The 14,479-nt window shown below is 35.3% G+C and overlaps 1 protein-coding gene across 1 annotated transcript in view; it reads right to left on the bottom strand.

The window, feature by feature from the left end:
* The window catches only part of Slc16a7 (solute carrier family 16 member 7), a 130,884-nt gene that overhangs the window by 78,353 nt on the left and 38,052 nt on the right, over nucleotides 1-14,479 (bottom strand). Inside the window, exon 2 of the mRNA XM_090327804.1 lies at nucleotides 4,668-4,766. The gene's annotated coding sequence lies outside the window, so the exon portion shown is untranslated. The remainder of the gene's footprint in view (nucleotides 1-4,667; nucleotides 4,767-14,479) is intronic.

The raw sequence follows: 14,479 nt of genomic DNA, 5'->3' as shown, positions 1-14,479 counted from the left end.
CATTTGTAAGGAAATGGAAAGACTTAGAAAAAATCATATTAAGTGAAGTAAACCAGACTCAAAGGAACCTAGGCCCAATGGTTTCCCTCAGTTGTCATAATCAGTAGAAACCTTGGACTCTCCTAGCAGAGAGTTACAATAGAACAAAACCTAGATACATAAGGCCATACAGTATGACGCTAAATGGAAGGATCTCCAGGATATAGAGACAAAGGTCAAATAATGAGTGATTGTTGTCCTTCATGTACTATGTTATCTCTCATCTCTTTTGCTGTCCCTTGGTTATCTCATATTGTTACAGTATTTCATATTGTTATCTGATATATTGGATATATGCGTACTTGGTTATTTGAAATTGGATAGGGAAGGGGAGAAAACAAGATGGGCGGGGGTGGGGGATGGAAATGACATGAGAAAGGGTATCAATGTTTGTGAAGTAATGCACCTTCTATCTGGTGAATATAATGTAACCCTTCTATTAATTACAATAAAAATATATGGAAAAAATCTTTCAGATCTTAGTCTTACACATGGCTGCACACCAGGCCTGTTTCCAGTTATTGGCTGAGAAAATTGTGAAGACTTTTGCCCAGTTTTTCCTGAAATCACAGACCTTCAGATCTCACCAGGAAGTTTCCACACCCAGTTTGTTATTATTGTAAAGCAAAGTATAAAGAATTCACATGATGATGTCAGGAAATAACAATGAAGTCCTAAGGCATAGACAATTAGCAGGTACCTTAACCATGCCCTAAGGCTTCAAACAGTTCCATGACTCTAATGATTTTATTCCTTTCTGATGGTTGCCTTAGGTAGACAGTATGTTCTTAATGATTTTCTAGCAAGGAGACAAAAGACATGAATTTCCTTTGTATGTGGATCCAAAGACCCAATGACCAGCCTCAGATTCCCAGCTGTGCTTCATTCCATTTGGAGAACCACCTATTTCCTGGTACTCTGAAGTATAACTCTTGTGGTCTTCCTTCAGTCTGTTCTGAAAGATGATTCTTCTTCAAATACTTGTTCTAGTATAGAGAGCTTGCATTCAGACCTATACTCTTATTTCTTACTTTGAGCAAGTTATCCAATCTCCTTGTGACTAAGTCTTACAATCTAACTGGTCACTTTACATCAGTTAACATAGCAGACCCACCTGCTAAAACAGCACATCAACCTATTCTACATCTGAGTGCTACATCTACAAAGAAAATCAGAAACTAATGAGTATGGTGTGGGTCATGGGTCATGGCTGTGTTCTCCATTTTCCAGGCCTGCCTTGTTATAGGAGAGGTGCATGATGGTTTAGTCACCACCGCCCTGTGGTCTGATTGAGGAAGGGTCTACCTTTACAAAGGGAAAGCCTGATCTTACACATAAGCTGAAGTTACAGGCCCCCTTTGACTCTATATAAGCCATACACTTCAGTTAGTATCCATTCTGGCAATGAGCTAGGGAAATCCAAGAAGCTAACTAAATTTGATTTTTCCCTTGTGTTTAATTAATGAGTTTAACCAACAATGAGTGGGTAGCCAGCCCACAAAAAGCTATTACAATAGAGATGGTGGGGATGTCAGGAAAAACAAGCCAGATTCTCTTTTCACAAGCAGGCATTTTCCCAGGGTGGAAGATAGATTCATAGCTAGTGAACAAGCCAGACTTATTACAGTTAAGATTGAAGTATAAAATACTGTTAGAGTTGTAAGAAATCTGTATCATTTAACTCATCTTTACACTCCTTCACATGTAATATTTTCTCTTCCTCCCCATTCCTTTTGTTTATGGCTGAATTAAAGTTAGGACAAAAACAAGAAAGACAGAAAGCCTGTGTGGGTTCTCCGGTCACGGGAAGATCAATACATGCCCATAACTAAGTATCTTAGGAAAGGCTTCTCCATTTTCTGTTCCAGGTAAGCGCTCCATTCCATTAACAGTACGCCCAGGTAAATGAGATGCCCAAGCAGTGAAATGTGGAAGAGTCAGGCTGTAATCTGGAAAACGAAGGAGCTGACTGGAGGCACTCTAACGATGTCAGATACATTTCAGAGGAAACAGGAATCCATTCAACTGAATGCCATCAAGTATCACTGGCATAATCAAGAAATCTAATAACAACAGATGCTGGCAGGGATGTGGCCAGAAGGGATCACTACCACACTGTTGGTGGTAGTGTAAACTCATTCAACCACTATGGAAAGCAGTGTGTTGGTTCCTCAAAAGATTAAAAATAGAGCTCCCCTATGACCCAGCAATTCCACTACTTGGCATTTACCTACTTGTCCAGAAACAAGGCACACTGGCACAATGATGTTCATTGCAGCACTATTTACCATAATGAAGATGTGGAATCAACCTAAATGCCCTTCAGATGATGATTGTGTCAACAAGATGTGATATTTATACACAGTGGAATTCTATGCTGCCATCAGAAAGAACAACATGGCCCCATTTGTAAGGGAATGGAAAGACTTAGAAAAGTCATATTAAGTGAAGTAAGCTAGACTCAAAGGAACATAGGCTCATTGGTTTCCCTCATTTGTCATAATTAGTATAAATCTTGGACTCTCCTAACAGAGGTTTACAATAAGGCAAAACCTAGGCACATAAGGCCATATAGGATGAAACTAAATGAAAGGACCTCCAAAATATAGAAACAAGAGCCATATAAGGTGTGACTGTTGTTCTTAATATGTTATTTCTCATCTCTTTTGTTGCCCCTTAGAGACTAAATAAAAGGTCCTCCAAGATATAGAAACAAGAGTCATATAAGGTGTGACTGTTATTCTTAATGTAATATGTTTTTCTCATCTCTTTTGTTGCCCCTTAGTTATCTCATATGTTACAGTATCTCACGTTATTTGACATATTGTATATTGAATGTGTATTTGTTTATTTGAAATAGGATAGGGAAGAGGGGAAAACAAGATAAGGGGAGGGGTCGGGGAGGGAAATGGGGACAAAAACATGAGAAGGGGAAGCAATGATTGTTAAGGAATGCACCTTCTATCTGGCAAATATAATGTAACCCTTCTATTAATTACAATAAAAATTTTTTAAGTACAACTGGTGTCCATTTCCTATCCACAAATACAATAGGTCTGTGAGGAGAGTGATTTAAATATCCAAATGCAAGAGGTCCTTTTCCTGTCAAGTGTCTACGTAAAGAATATCTTAACCTGTTTTGTTTAGATTTGTTTATCTTCCCTCATTACTGAACACAGGGCATATTAAAAGACAGACATAGACAGCCTCTTCCATAAGAGCAATGCACAATAATCATGGAAGAAATCGGAGCATGCTATAATTGGCTCCTGAATGTGCCCAAAAAGCAAACACCCTGCCCAATTCCAAGACCTGGTTCTTCCCTAGTCTACTAGGAAAGTCTTGAACAGATGTTCTAGATCCACTGACATCAGGAAGTATTTGCCACACGTTGGCTGAATTTATTTCTATATTGTGTTATAGGTTATTGCTTTTTTGATGAGGATGTAAAGCTGATCAAATATGTGCAAGAATCCGGGCTAAAGAAGACTAGTACCTGTGCAAATACAACAAAAGCAAGGAATTCTACCTGTCCACCAGAGACACTCCTCTTCTAACATAATTTCTTTAAAAGCAATGATCAAATTTGCAAAGTATTTCCTGTGCAGAGCCTTTTTTCCCTTTTTTTGAATGTGTGCTATTTTGCCTAGTACCAAGATATGTTATGCATGAATAGTGACTTCAAAAGAAACCTAAAGGCTCACAACAGAACACTGATAACAAAAACAAAAAAAAAACCAGCAATATGAAGAAAGAGAAGTGGTGTCTGTGAAATGAATTATTCTAGGTTAGGCTACCTTTGCTTTATTTATGTATCTGAGGCAAAACAAGCAGACCAGGAAGAAAGTTATGTAAAAGTATGCTTTAAAAAGAATAAAGAGGCATAACAAATTATGGAATTGAAAGGAATTATTTACATTACATATATAAAGAAGTATCTGCCTCAAAGTTATTCACTCTGAAGTTTTGGATACTTATCTGTTTACATCTAAACAAAAGAGAATAAAATTAAAAAAATAAAAGAGTCATAGAATATTGTACTCAAAGACTATATCTCTCTGCTTGGATGGAGGAAGGAAGGGTGAGCAAACAGTGTAACATTCAATGTGCATTATGTATAAAATGAAATATGTAACAATGTTAGGGACAGGAGAGAGAAAATGACGAAGAACAAAGGAAGGGGTGACACTGATGAAGAAGCATTGTACTCATTGCCTGACTTATAGAAATGAAACCACTTAGTAATAACAATAGAAAAGAATGTATCTAGTAATAATAGTGAATCCTATGTAGACTGTATACTGCAGTTCTATTCTATGCAATTCTCACAACAATACTATGCAGGAGGTACTTCTTTACTGTCCTAATTTAATCACTATACATGAAAGCCAAGCATCCAGACACATTGTGAAATACACAGTCTGCTCTCTTAGCAAGGAAGAATCAGAAACCATCCACTAAAACCTGTATCCGAACTGAGCCACGTAACATATTAGAAGCTGGTTTTAGTACGAGGCAAAATTAAACCAAAGAAGTAAATAAAGATGAATTCACATGTAAGACTCACCAATACCCACACAACCTGGAAAAATCAGTTAGAGGAAAATACCATCAAGCGGGTTACTCACCAAGACGCTCTATTGGCACAGCATGTGCTGGAGTCCTTTGGTTCCTAGATGCTTTTATCTAAGGCTTCACAGGAAAACATCACATCCTAAGACTGACTCCTAGAACAATCAAAGAACAGAACACCATCTAAATGTGCATACATGCTAACCAAGTTTCCAATTTCATATCTAAGAAATTTCTAGGCTGGAACTTTCTATTTGCACAGACTAAAATAGCTATTTGTCTTCTATAAAAATGCTAAGTTTCTACTCATACATGGGCAGATCATCTACCCAGAATAATTTATGCCATCAACACCTGTCTATTTTCTGTCACATATGTAGTTTCTCAAAATGCAGAGGGACGTTGGCAAAATCAAAGATTTATGTCAGTCTAGCATCTTTGGGATTTTTTAAGTAATTATTTGCTTAACTTCTTAGTGATATTTCCCTCTACTCTTAGAATAATATATATGGGAGGTTAAGAGAAAGAAAAGGGATTATGTGTTTAGTATCCTTATAAATACATTAATGAAATGATTACCTAAAAACAATAATATTTAATTTATCAATTAAAAGCTAAATCACCATTTCGGTAAGATATCCAAAAGACTAACAATATTTCAAAAGTATCATGAGAAGATGACAAATTAAAGTTTATTATTTGGTAATATGATCTCTGACTTCTCAGTCTTATTCATTTACCTGGTGGGAAAGAAAAAAGATCGCACCAAAATAATGACTATTTATATAGGTCAATAAATGTTTTACAGTACAGTATTTGGCAACAAAATAATAGTATTATCAATAATAACCATTAATGGTAATAGTCATTACCTAAAGCAGTGAAATATTAGTTTATTTATTTGTTTGTTTGTTTGTTTGTTTTACTAGTCCTGGGGCTTGAACTCCAGGCCAAGGCACTGCCCTTGGGTGTTTTCAAAGCTAGCACTCTACCACTCGAGCAATAGCACACCTTCCGGTTTTTTCTGTATATGTGGTACCAAGGAATCAAACCCACTAGTGCTAGGCAAGCACTTTCCCACTAGGCCATGCTCCCGGCCCTGACAATATTAGTTTATATAATGAATAATTATTAGATTCTTGCAGAAGTTCTGCTTGAAAACAAAACTTAAACATAAAAATCTTAATACAGCCTTCTTTCATTACTAAGACAATATAATTATCTTTCAAATCGTACTGAGAAGTGGCAGAGTGTAGTGCAAAGATTTGTATATTTCAAATGGGAAAGACCAAGTGGCAAGAACAGGCAGGATGCAAAGTCCAGTTATTTACGTAGCATTCATACGGTGATCTGATTTGAGCTGAATCGCCTGACATAATTTACTATGGAATGAATTTTAGATAAGTTGATAGATAACCTCCAGATGAAATATATTCCAAAAAACTGCTTTTACTTATTCTCAATATTATTTTCTCCCAATATTAGTAATATTAGTTCACTAGTGAGAATTAAGTTGATTGCTTTTAATGCATGAGGTAGGAAATATAAGTTTATTTTTATAATATAAGTAAAAAATACTCTATGTTTTTCTCTATAAAATTACAACATCGTTTAATTTTAATTCGCAGTATATAAGTCCATGAACTTTTATTGTTTTGCTTTAAGGTGTGTAATTGTTTTTATTTTTTTTTAAATAGAAACAGTAACAGAGTTTAAAAGATAGGTTTAAAAGCTGATAAACCTCCCCAAAAGAGAGAGAGAAATCAGAAACTAAAATAAATGTGTCCTTGAAATACAGATTGTTTTGTTTTTTAAGGGAGGTAGTAAAAATAAAATAAAACATTTGCTATTTGCTTTGGCATGACCTCCCAAATTATTTCACCTTGTACAACTGTTGACATATTTGACCTTCTGGAACACCATACCGAAATAGAAGTCTACCAAGACTTAGTTTTATAATTCCATTACTTGCAAAGCCAATAGTGAAAGCAAAAATTGAATCACATTTTAAAGGACATATATGAATTGAAAACATACTAAAGAGTAACATAAATTATAAAAGAGAAAGAAAAACAAAACAAAAATATTTGAGGAATATTTACACCTCTGAAAGTTAATGAATAATCTCTTTTCCAATTAACAGATAAGAAAAGTATATTTTAAATTCTGTAACTTCAGAATTAATACTAGTAGTAGATGGTTGAAATGTACATGCTTCTCAGAGAGAGAAGGGAGAAGTTATTTTGATATTACTACTTTAATATATATCTTATAACAGTGTTGTCATGAGATTTTTATATGTATGTGTCTTATAACTAATTGGTAGTGTTAGTTACTACCACAGTGCATTAGCCAGAGATCATGATACTTTCTAGGTCATGAACAGAACAATTTTCATCAAGAATAAATAAAACACATTTTTCATAGGTGTTTGTTAAAGGGCAACAAAATACAAATATATTATCAAACTGTACACATGGTTGGTTACTATCTGCAGAATGATAAAAGTAAAAACAAACCAACTATCAGCTGATAGAGATAACTGTATTGGTATTTTTAAATTATTAGTCACAAGTCCTCTCAAACTAAAAGTCTAATTCAGGAAGTCCAGCAAATCTAACAAAGATATTTAACACTATGTAAATTTGCACTCAAATCTTCAGAAGAAAGGCAATTAAATCTACTCTCAGGAGAAATTTTTTTCTGTTAATTTAGCAGTGTACTACAATCATGTTTGTAAATTCTTGGTGGTCGTTAAGGGCTAAGAAAATGTTCTTGTATAAAATACTAATTAATACTTCAACACTTTTAACTATATATGTATATATATATTCTGTTTACATGTATAAATGTATTTATGTATGTACATATATATTTACTTCTTTAAGTAACTATACAAAAGAATTTCAAAAACAACATTTCAGTTTATGAGTATAATGGAGCTTATTTTATTTTTAATGTAATTTATATCTTTAATTAGCTTTACAAATGGAGTTCAATTCCACATGTCACTTGATTATTAGAATGCATCCTTATTCTATTTTATCTTTAATAAAAAATTGTATTATCTTTAAGTTGTTGCACAAAGGGGTTCCAATGTTTATGAGTAAAATGCATCTTAATCAGTGCCATTTCTTCCAGCATTCTCCTCCATGTTCCCCTTTCCTTTTTTCACCAGCCCATGTTTGTTTTGAAAAAAGTACCCAAATGTACAAAATGGAACTTAACATCATTGATTAATGATGTGACCAAAAATGTAAAATTCCATCAGCTGATGACAGGCTGAGAATGAACAATGTGAGAGCATTACTCACTATTAATGCTCAACATTCAAATTACCCAACAATAAAATAACCTTTGCTGATAAATGACAGATGTGATTCAGTATCTACTAAGACACTGAAAATAAGTCCATTATCCATCCAAACACCAAAGGTGAAATGCAAAAGTCAGGAGGCAGAATAAAAGCTTGTTACCTAAACCTAGATACATAAGGCCATATAGGATGACACTAAATGAAAGGACCCCCAGGATATAGAAACAAAAGCCATTTAAAAAGTGATTGTTGTCCTTAACGTACTATGTTATGTGTCCCTTGGTTATCTCATATTGCTACAGTGATTCACTTTGTTATCTGATATATTGTATATATGTTTATCTGGTTATTTGAAATAGGATAGGGAAGGGGGGGAAACAAGATGAGGGACAGGGGTGGGGAGAAGGAAATGGGGACCAAGATATGAGAAAGGGTATCAATGTATGTGAAGTAATGCGTCTTCTATCTGGTGAATATAATGTAACCCTTTTATTAATTACCATAAAAATTATATGAAAAACAAAGAAAAGCCTGTTACCTGTAACCACAGGATTACCTTTACAGCTAGCCAGTTTCATGACTAACTTCAAAAACTTCTGTGGCAATACGACTGAAACATCTCTAAATAAATCCATACTTCCATCATCTTAGTATAACAATGAAGTGAGAAAGCATCAGTACAAAAAATTTTGTTTTGATCTCAAAACATTAGCAAAGACATTGGATGATGAACCACTGTAAATATGCATATGTTTGGAAATGCAGACATAAATAGCCTGCCTTTCTTCTTATAATTGAAGGATCAAAAATGAAAGAAATTCCATAGGTATCAAAAACAAATACAGTTCATTGAGTGTTGTATCAAATATTAACCACAAAGAGCTCCAAAGCCAAAATACATTGCGAGAACCTATGTTAATGAGCTCTTCTTGAATGTCACTTTGTTGGGCTCATTATCTGATAATGCAGCGGGTATGGGTGGCTGGGGGAGGATTTGCAGAACAGGTGAAGAGAGAAATACAAATAGAAGCATCTGTTAGCCATCACCATCTACATTCCTCTTTCATTCACTAAAGAAAATTGTATACCAGATCCTTTAGTAAAATACTTTTTATAAAAGTGAGAAATACAAATACTATGTGGTTCTCCAGAATAGACTTTAGACACATGCAACTAGTGGAAGCAAAATTGACCCTGAACCCAAGTTGCCTAGTAACAGGGTCTGAATTCAATTTTTAATACTGAGAATAAGAAATAAATAATATTTATACTTCAAAGGAGAGAATATAAGTACATAGCAACATACATAATGTGTGCTAACCATCATCTTAGCTTCTTATAGGCTGGGATAGTATTAAAATCATCTGGAAACAAGTGCCAACATTCCCAAATTATTTTTATCTATGTCATCATGGAGTAAGAAGCTTTAAGATTTCATACTTGAAATGGGCTCTGACATTACATTATTGAATAGATATGTGGGAAAATGTGTTAAGTATGCAGACTGATACTAAGGCAAGAATCTCAAGGAATCCTTGGTGATATTTGCACATATATTGAATCCTCTTTTCTATTTCTTTACCACTTGATCATCTTTCCTGTTCTCAAGCTCCCTAAACATCTTCAGTCCCCCTCTGCTATGGACCTGGCATCTGCTGGTTGCCCAGATAATCCTAGCTACTCAGGAGGCTGAGATCTGAGGATCAAGTTTCAAAGCCAGTTCGGGCACAAAAGTCTGTGAGACTCTGATCTCCAGTTAACCAACATAAAGCCAGAAGTGGCACTGAGGCTCAAAGTGGTAGGGCACTGAAAAGGTCAGGCACTGAGCCCTGGCCCAGAGTTCATGACCCATGACAAAAAAAATTCAGATAAGGCACAAAGTCCAATAAGGTCTTAGTTGAATGTTCACATTTCTGATTCTCCACTGGGGCATGCTTTCTTCTTGACTCTGTAGCCTCAGTGAGCTGTCCTAGTCACCAAACAAGTCATGATGGACCATTTCTTCCTTAACTTTGATGGTCCTGCCATCTGACTTTGCACCATTTTACTTCCTTATTCCACTCAAATGCCACGTGCTTACTCAGCATGAAACCTCAAGTAACACTAAACTAACTTCAGCTTCCTGTGCATTTCCTGTTATTTGCCCGTTTGTTTTTGTTCCCTTAGCCTAGGCCATGTCTATGAAGGAATCTTCCTCACTTTTTCAGATGAGTAAGTTTCTGTTTATACACCAGTCTCCAATGACAGTTCCTCCTCTAAGAGAAAAATCACACACAAAAGGCTTAAGTGAGACAATAATGAACAGGACCGGGAGTTTTCAGAATAGGCAATAATAGGAAAGACATAATATCTAGAGTGGATGAGTGAAAATGGGTTTCAATTATACCCCAGGATTTCTTGTTTAACTTGAATCTTTTATATACCATTGCACTTACTGCATGTTAAAGCACTTCAACCACGCACGAACAGCTCAAAAATAGACTTAAATAGATTATATGTGTAGATCATCACCAAAGTATCTCCAACACTCAGAAAATGGTCAGGTTTCTGTCTATAAAGATATATTGAAAGTGGGTGGGGGAATCATCAATCTACAACACATACTGATTGGAGAAAAAATCAACATCCCACAAAATGGTCATTGATGCTGAGGGTTTTTTTCTATAGGTCCCTTAAATGCCAGTTATTTGTGATAATTATAATATCTGTGGTAAGGTAACTTCTGAAGCTGAAATTTAATTTTTTCTAATCTCTGGATTCCAATGAAGCCAGGGTATTTGTGATCATTAACACATTCTCATTGCTTTGTTTTGTTCTTTTTCTTTTTTGCTTACTTTAGTCTGACTACCCTATGTTAAATATTAAATGGAATAAATTAGCCTGTCTTAAGAAGTTGATTTTGATTTTATACCGACTGCATCTAATATCGAAAGCCAAATATTCAAATTTAGCAAATACTCCATCCAGGTATCTAGTTCAAAAACCATCCCACATTCAGAGGTGCAGAAGGTAGCATGATAATTCTCTCCTGGGGAGGTGTGTGTGTGTGTGTGTGTGTGTGTGTGTGTGTGTGTGTGTGTGTGTGTGTGCGTGTGTGTGTGTACAAATACAGGGCATTCTCATATTTCCAAAGCCATGTTCCCAACCTGGAACATAGCTGAGCATTTAGTAAAGTTTCAAAATCCGATTTGGTATGACAATACATCCTTTCTTTTTCAAAACTACCAAATTCATTAAAATTCTCTAAATACTGTAAAAATACACTGTAAGAGCAATGTTTTCAAACTGTTTGGCTTGATTACACTTATCTACAGCTCTTTTTAAGCACTCTAGGGTTACAGTAAGCTATACTGTAAATCTAGTTACACTTACCCACAGGGAAGAATGCAATAAAAGCCCTGTTCTGCAATCTACCTAACAAAGGGCAGTATGGGTTTATTCAAGGCACTTAACAAATGTGATTATGCAGTCATTCACACTTAAAATGTCTTTGTCACTCTAAATTCCACCAGGGCAAGTGGATGCACTACATGAGAACATCTAGCACAGAATAGAGGTCAGTAAGTGTTTGGTAAGCAAATGAATATATGGCTACATTATGGTTATTTTAAAGCAAACTTACATGCAGCTTAGAGATTCTTTGAATCATAGGACAAGGTAATTTAAAGACCAGTTTTTAATTTACATGGAATGGATTTAATGCCAGACTACAGTGTTTAATAGTTCTGTGACCAAAGACAAGTGAACCAAATTTTCTAGCCCTCCATCCCCTTCTCCTTAAAATGTGAATAGTTATACTGCATATGCATCAGTGATTGTTCATGCAGAAAAACACACCACAGTCCATGGTAGAAAGCAATGTCTAAATAAGATATGTAGTAACTTTTATTAATATTTCATATCATTTTAAGTGAATTATGTTAATCTCAATAATTATCCAAGAGCTTTTAAAATTGACAATGCAAGTCTATTTTGAACACATGCAAGCAGCGATAACCTATCAATAATTTATGGCATTACAGTGAATTTCCCTACACACTCTGTGTCTATTTTCACAATTATTATAAGCCTATTCAACAAGATACTTTCAATTATATTTAAGCATATTGAGGCTGAACACTGTTTCCACATTCTTCACAAGCATGATATGGATTCTATCTTAATTAATCCATAAAACTCCATCCTTAATTGATGATTAGGTCAATTCTCCAACATAAGTCACAAGTACTTGTTCCAACAACTGTCATATAAGCCCATATTCAGTGACACTGGCTACTATCAAGACAGCTGGAAAAATTAGTCACTTCTGAATTGTGTATCCCTCATTTTATGCCGCATTGAGAACTCTGGTTCTTCCCATACATTCATATATTCATCCAATGGGTAAATGCTCACACCTGTCTGTAGGCCAGGTCCTGGGTACAGAATATGAACAGGAACACAACAAGGTTGGGAAGCAGCAAAAAGCCCACAAGCAAAATAGGAAAATATACAATTAGAAGCACATAACTGGTAACCGAATTGAAATAAGTATTGAATGAATGAAAGCAAGGAGAAAGGATATCTAATCAGTCTATTGTGAATGGAGGAGAAGCACTGACCCTAGAGAAAAGAATGATTGGACTGTTCTTAAAAGGTAAGCTGGCTCTTGGTTATCTCATATTGTTATAGTATCTCACTTTTTTATCTGATATATTGAATTTATTTGTATTTGGATATTTGAAATTTGATAGGGAAGGGAGGAAAACCAAGACGGGTGGGGGGTGTGGGGGGGGAGGGAAATGGGTACCAAGACATGTGAAAGAGTATCAATGTATGTGAATTAATGCACCTTCTATCTGGCAAATATCATGTAACCCTTTTATTAATTACAATAAAAAAATAGATAAATAAAAGAAGAGGGGAAAAAAAAAGGTAAGCTGGGATTCTGGAGGAAAAGGGCAAGGTCACTGGATGTAGGCTTGAAGGTCAATGTGGAGCAGCACCAAAGCAAAAGCAAAGGTCATTGCTGTCAGAAATGCTGTGAGTTCCCATTCTAACTCTTATTAGATCCTCCACTCAAGTCACAAAGTTTGTCTCCAATGTTGAAATGTAAAGAAATGCATTTAATTTAGATTGCTCTAATTAATATAAACCAACAGTACAATTTTAAAAAAAAATCAGTAAAGGACATTTTGAATTAGCATTGAATGAAAAAAAGTAGGAAATATCTGCTTTATTAGATATTCATTGCTTTAAGAGCCATGGGTAGAATCCTGTTAGTCCATAGTGTAGAATAATGTCATTTCTGGGTATCTTCCTAACAAAGATGAACTCTAAACTACTTTTTCTCTTGGATTTTTACTTGCATTTCAATTTAGGACTCCTATTCTTGTTAGGCATGTGCCATAACCCTAGCCCTTATGTTTCAGTAATTTTTCAAATAAGTTATGATGTATTTTGTGCTGGGCTAGCCTCAGACAGCAATGTACCTACCTATGGCTCCTACAAAGCTGAAATTACACAGACATATCACAAAACCCAGCTTAAGTTTGAGGGTCTTTGGACTTTGTGTCCAGGCTAGCCTTGAACGTTGATTCTCCAAATCTCTACAAATACCTAGGATTAAAGTCAGGTGCCACCAAACCTAGTTGAATTATGAATGACATCTGGGTAAAGACTGCAAAGGCACTCTGTAAAGTAAAACTGGAAAGCCCAATCAATAATGACTCATTAGGTCCTAGGTTGTAGAATTGTGTGTAAAGTGATTCTGTCCTTTCTAATTGTAAAGAGAGCAGTGACATAAGTGACTCTCCCCAAGTTACAAATCGATTATCTCTCTTGTTGGACTGAAACTCCTTTGTGAAAATAATTAACAATAATTATAGTAATAATAAAGAAATATCCACATGAAAACAATTCCTTGAATGTCAAAGCAGAAATGTTTAAAAGGTAGTGTTTTGCCAACGAAATCACAACCAATTAATTTTGTAGGGATGCTGATTATGCATAGAACAATAGAGCCAGAAACTACTATAATCATTTTTTAAAATTCAGATGTAAATACACCCATGAGTTTTATGGGTATCAAGGCAGCAGATTATTTTGTTCAACATACTCACCAAGTAGGTTCTCAGAAAAAGTCATGAGATGCTTATCTACAATTAACCAAGGTGGGGGGGGGCAGGGGGAGGGAGGAGAACCAGAAGTGGCAGTATAGCTCAAGTGATAAAGCATCAGACTTTTGGAAAAAAAAAAAAAAGCTAAGGGACAGCACCTAGACTTTGAATTCAAGCTCCAAATAAGCATAGAAAGAATAAAATTTAAAAATAAAAAGGTAGTTGTACAAGATGGTTTAAGTATGCAAAAATAATTTTAGAAGTTCCTGGGAGAACATTAGTCCTGGGAATGTTTTAATTCTTCTTGTGATGTTTTGGCGTATCAGATTCTTTCTGAGGTTGCCAAGAGAAGGTGGCTATTTTCAGTAGTTAACACAAGGCGGCACTTGTTTTTGATGGGTGCAGCCAAGAACTTTCATCATATCTGTCAATCAAGTGATAGAAAAGAAAAAAT

This window comes from Megascapheus bottae, chromosome 2 (assembly GCF_031878675.1).
Source record: "Megascapheus bottae isolate mThoBot1 chromosome 2, mThoBot2.hap1, whole genome shotgun sequence".
NCBI classification, from domain to species: domain Eukaryota; kingdom Metazoa; phylum Chordata; class Mammalia; order Rodentia; family Geomyidae; genus Megascapheus; species Megascapheus bottae.
This window is presented reverse-complemented; position numbering and strand designations above follow the sequence as displayed.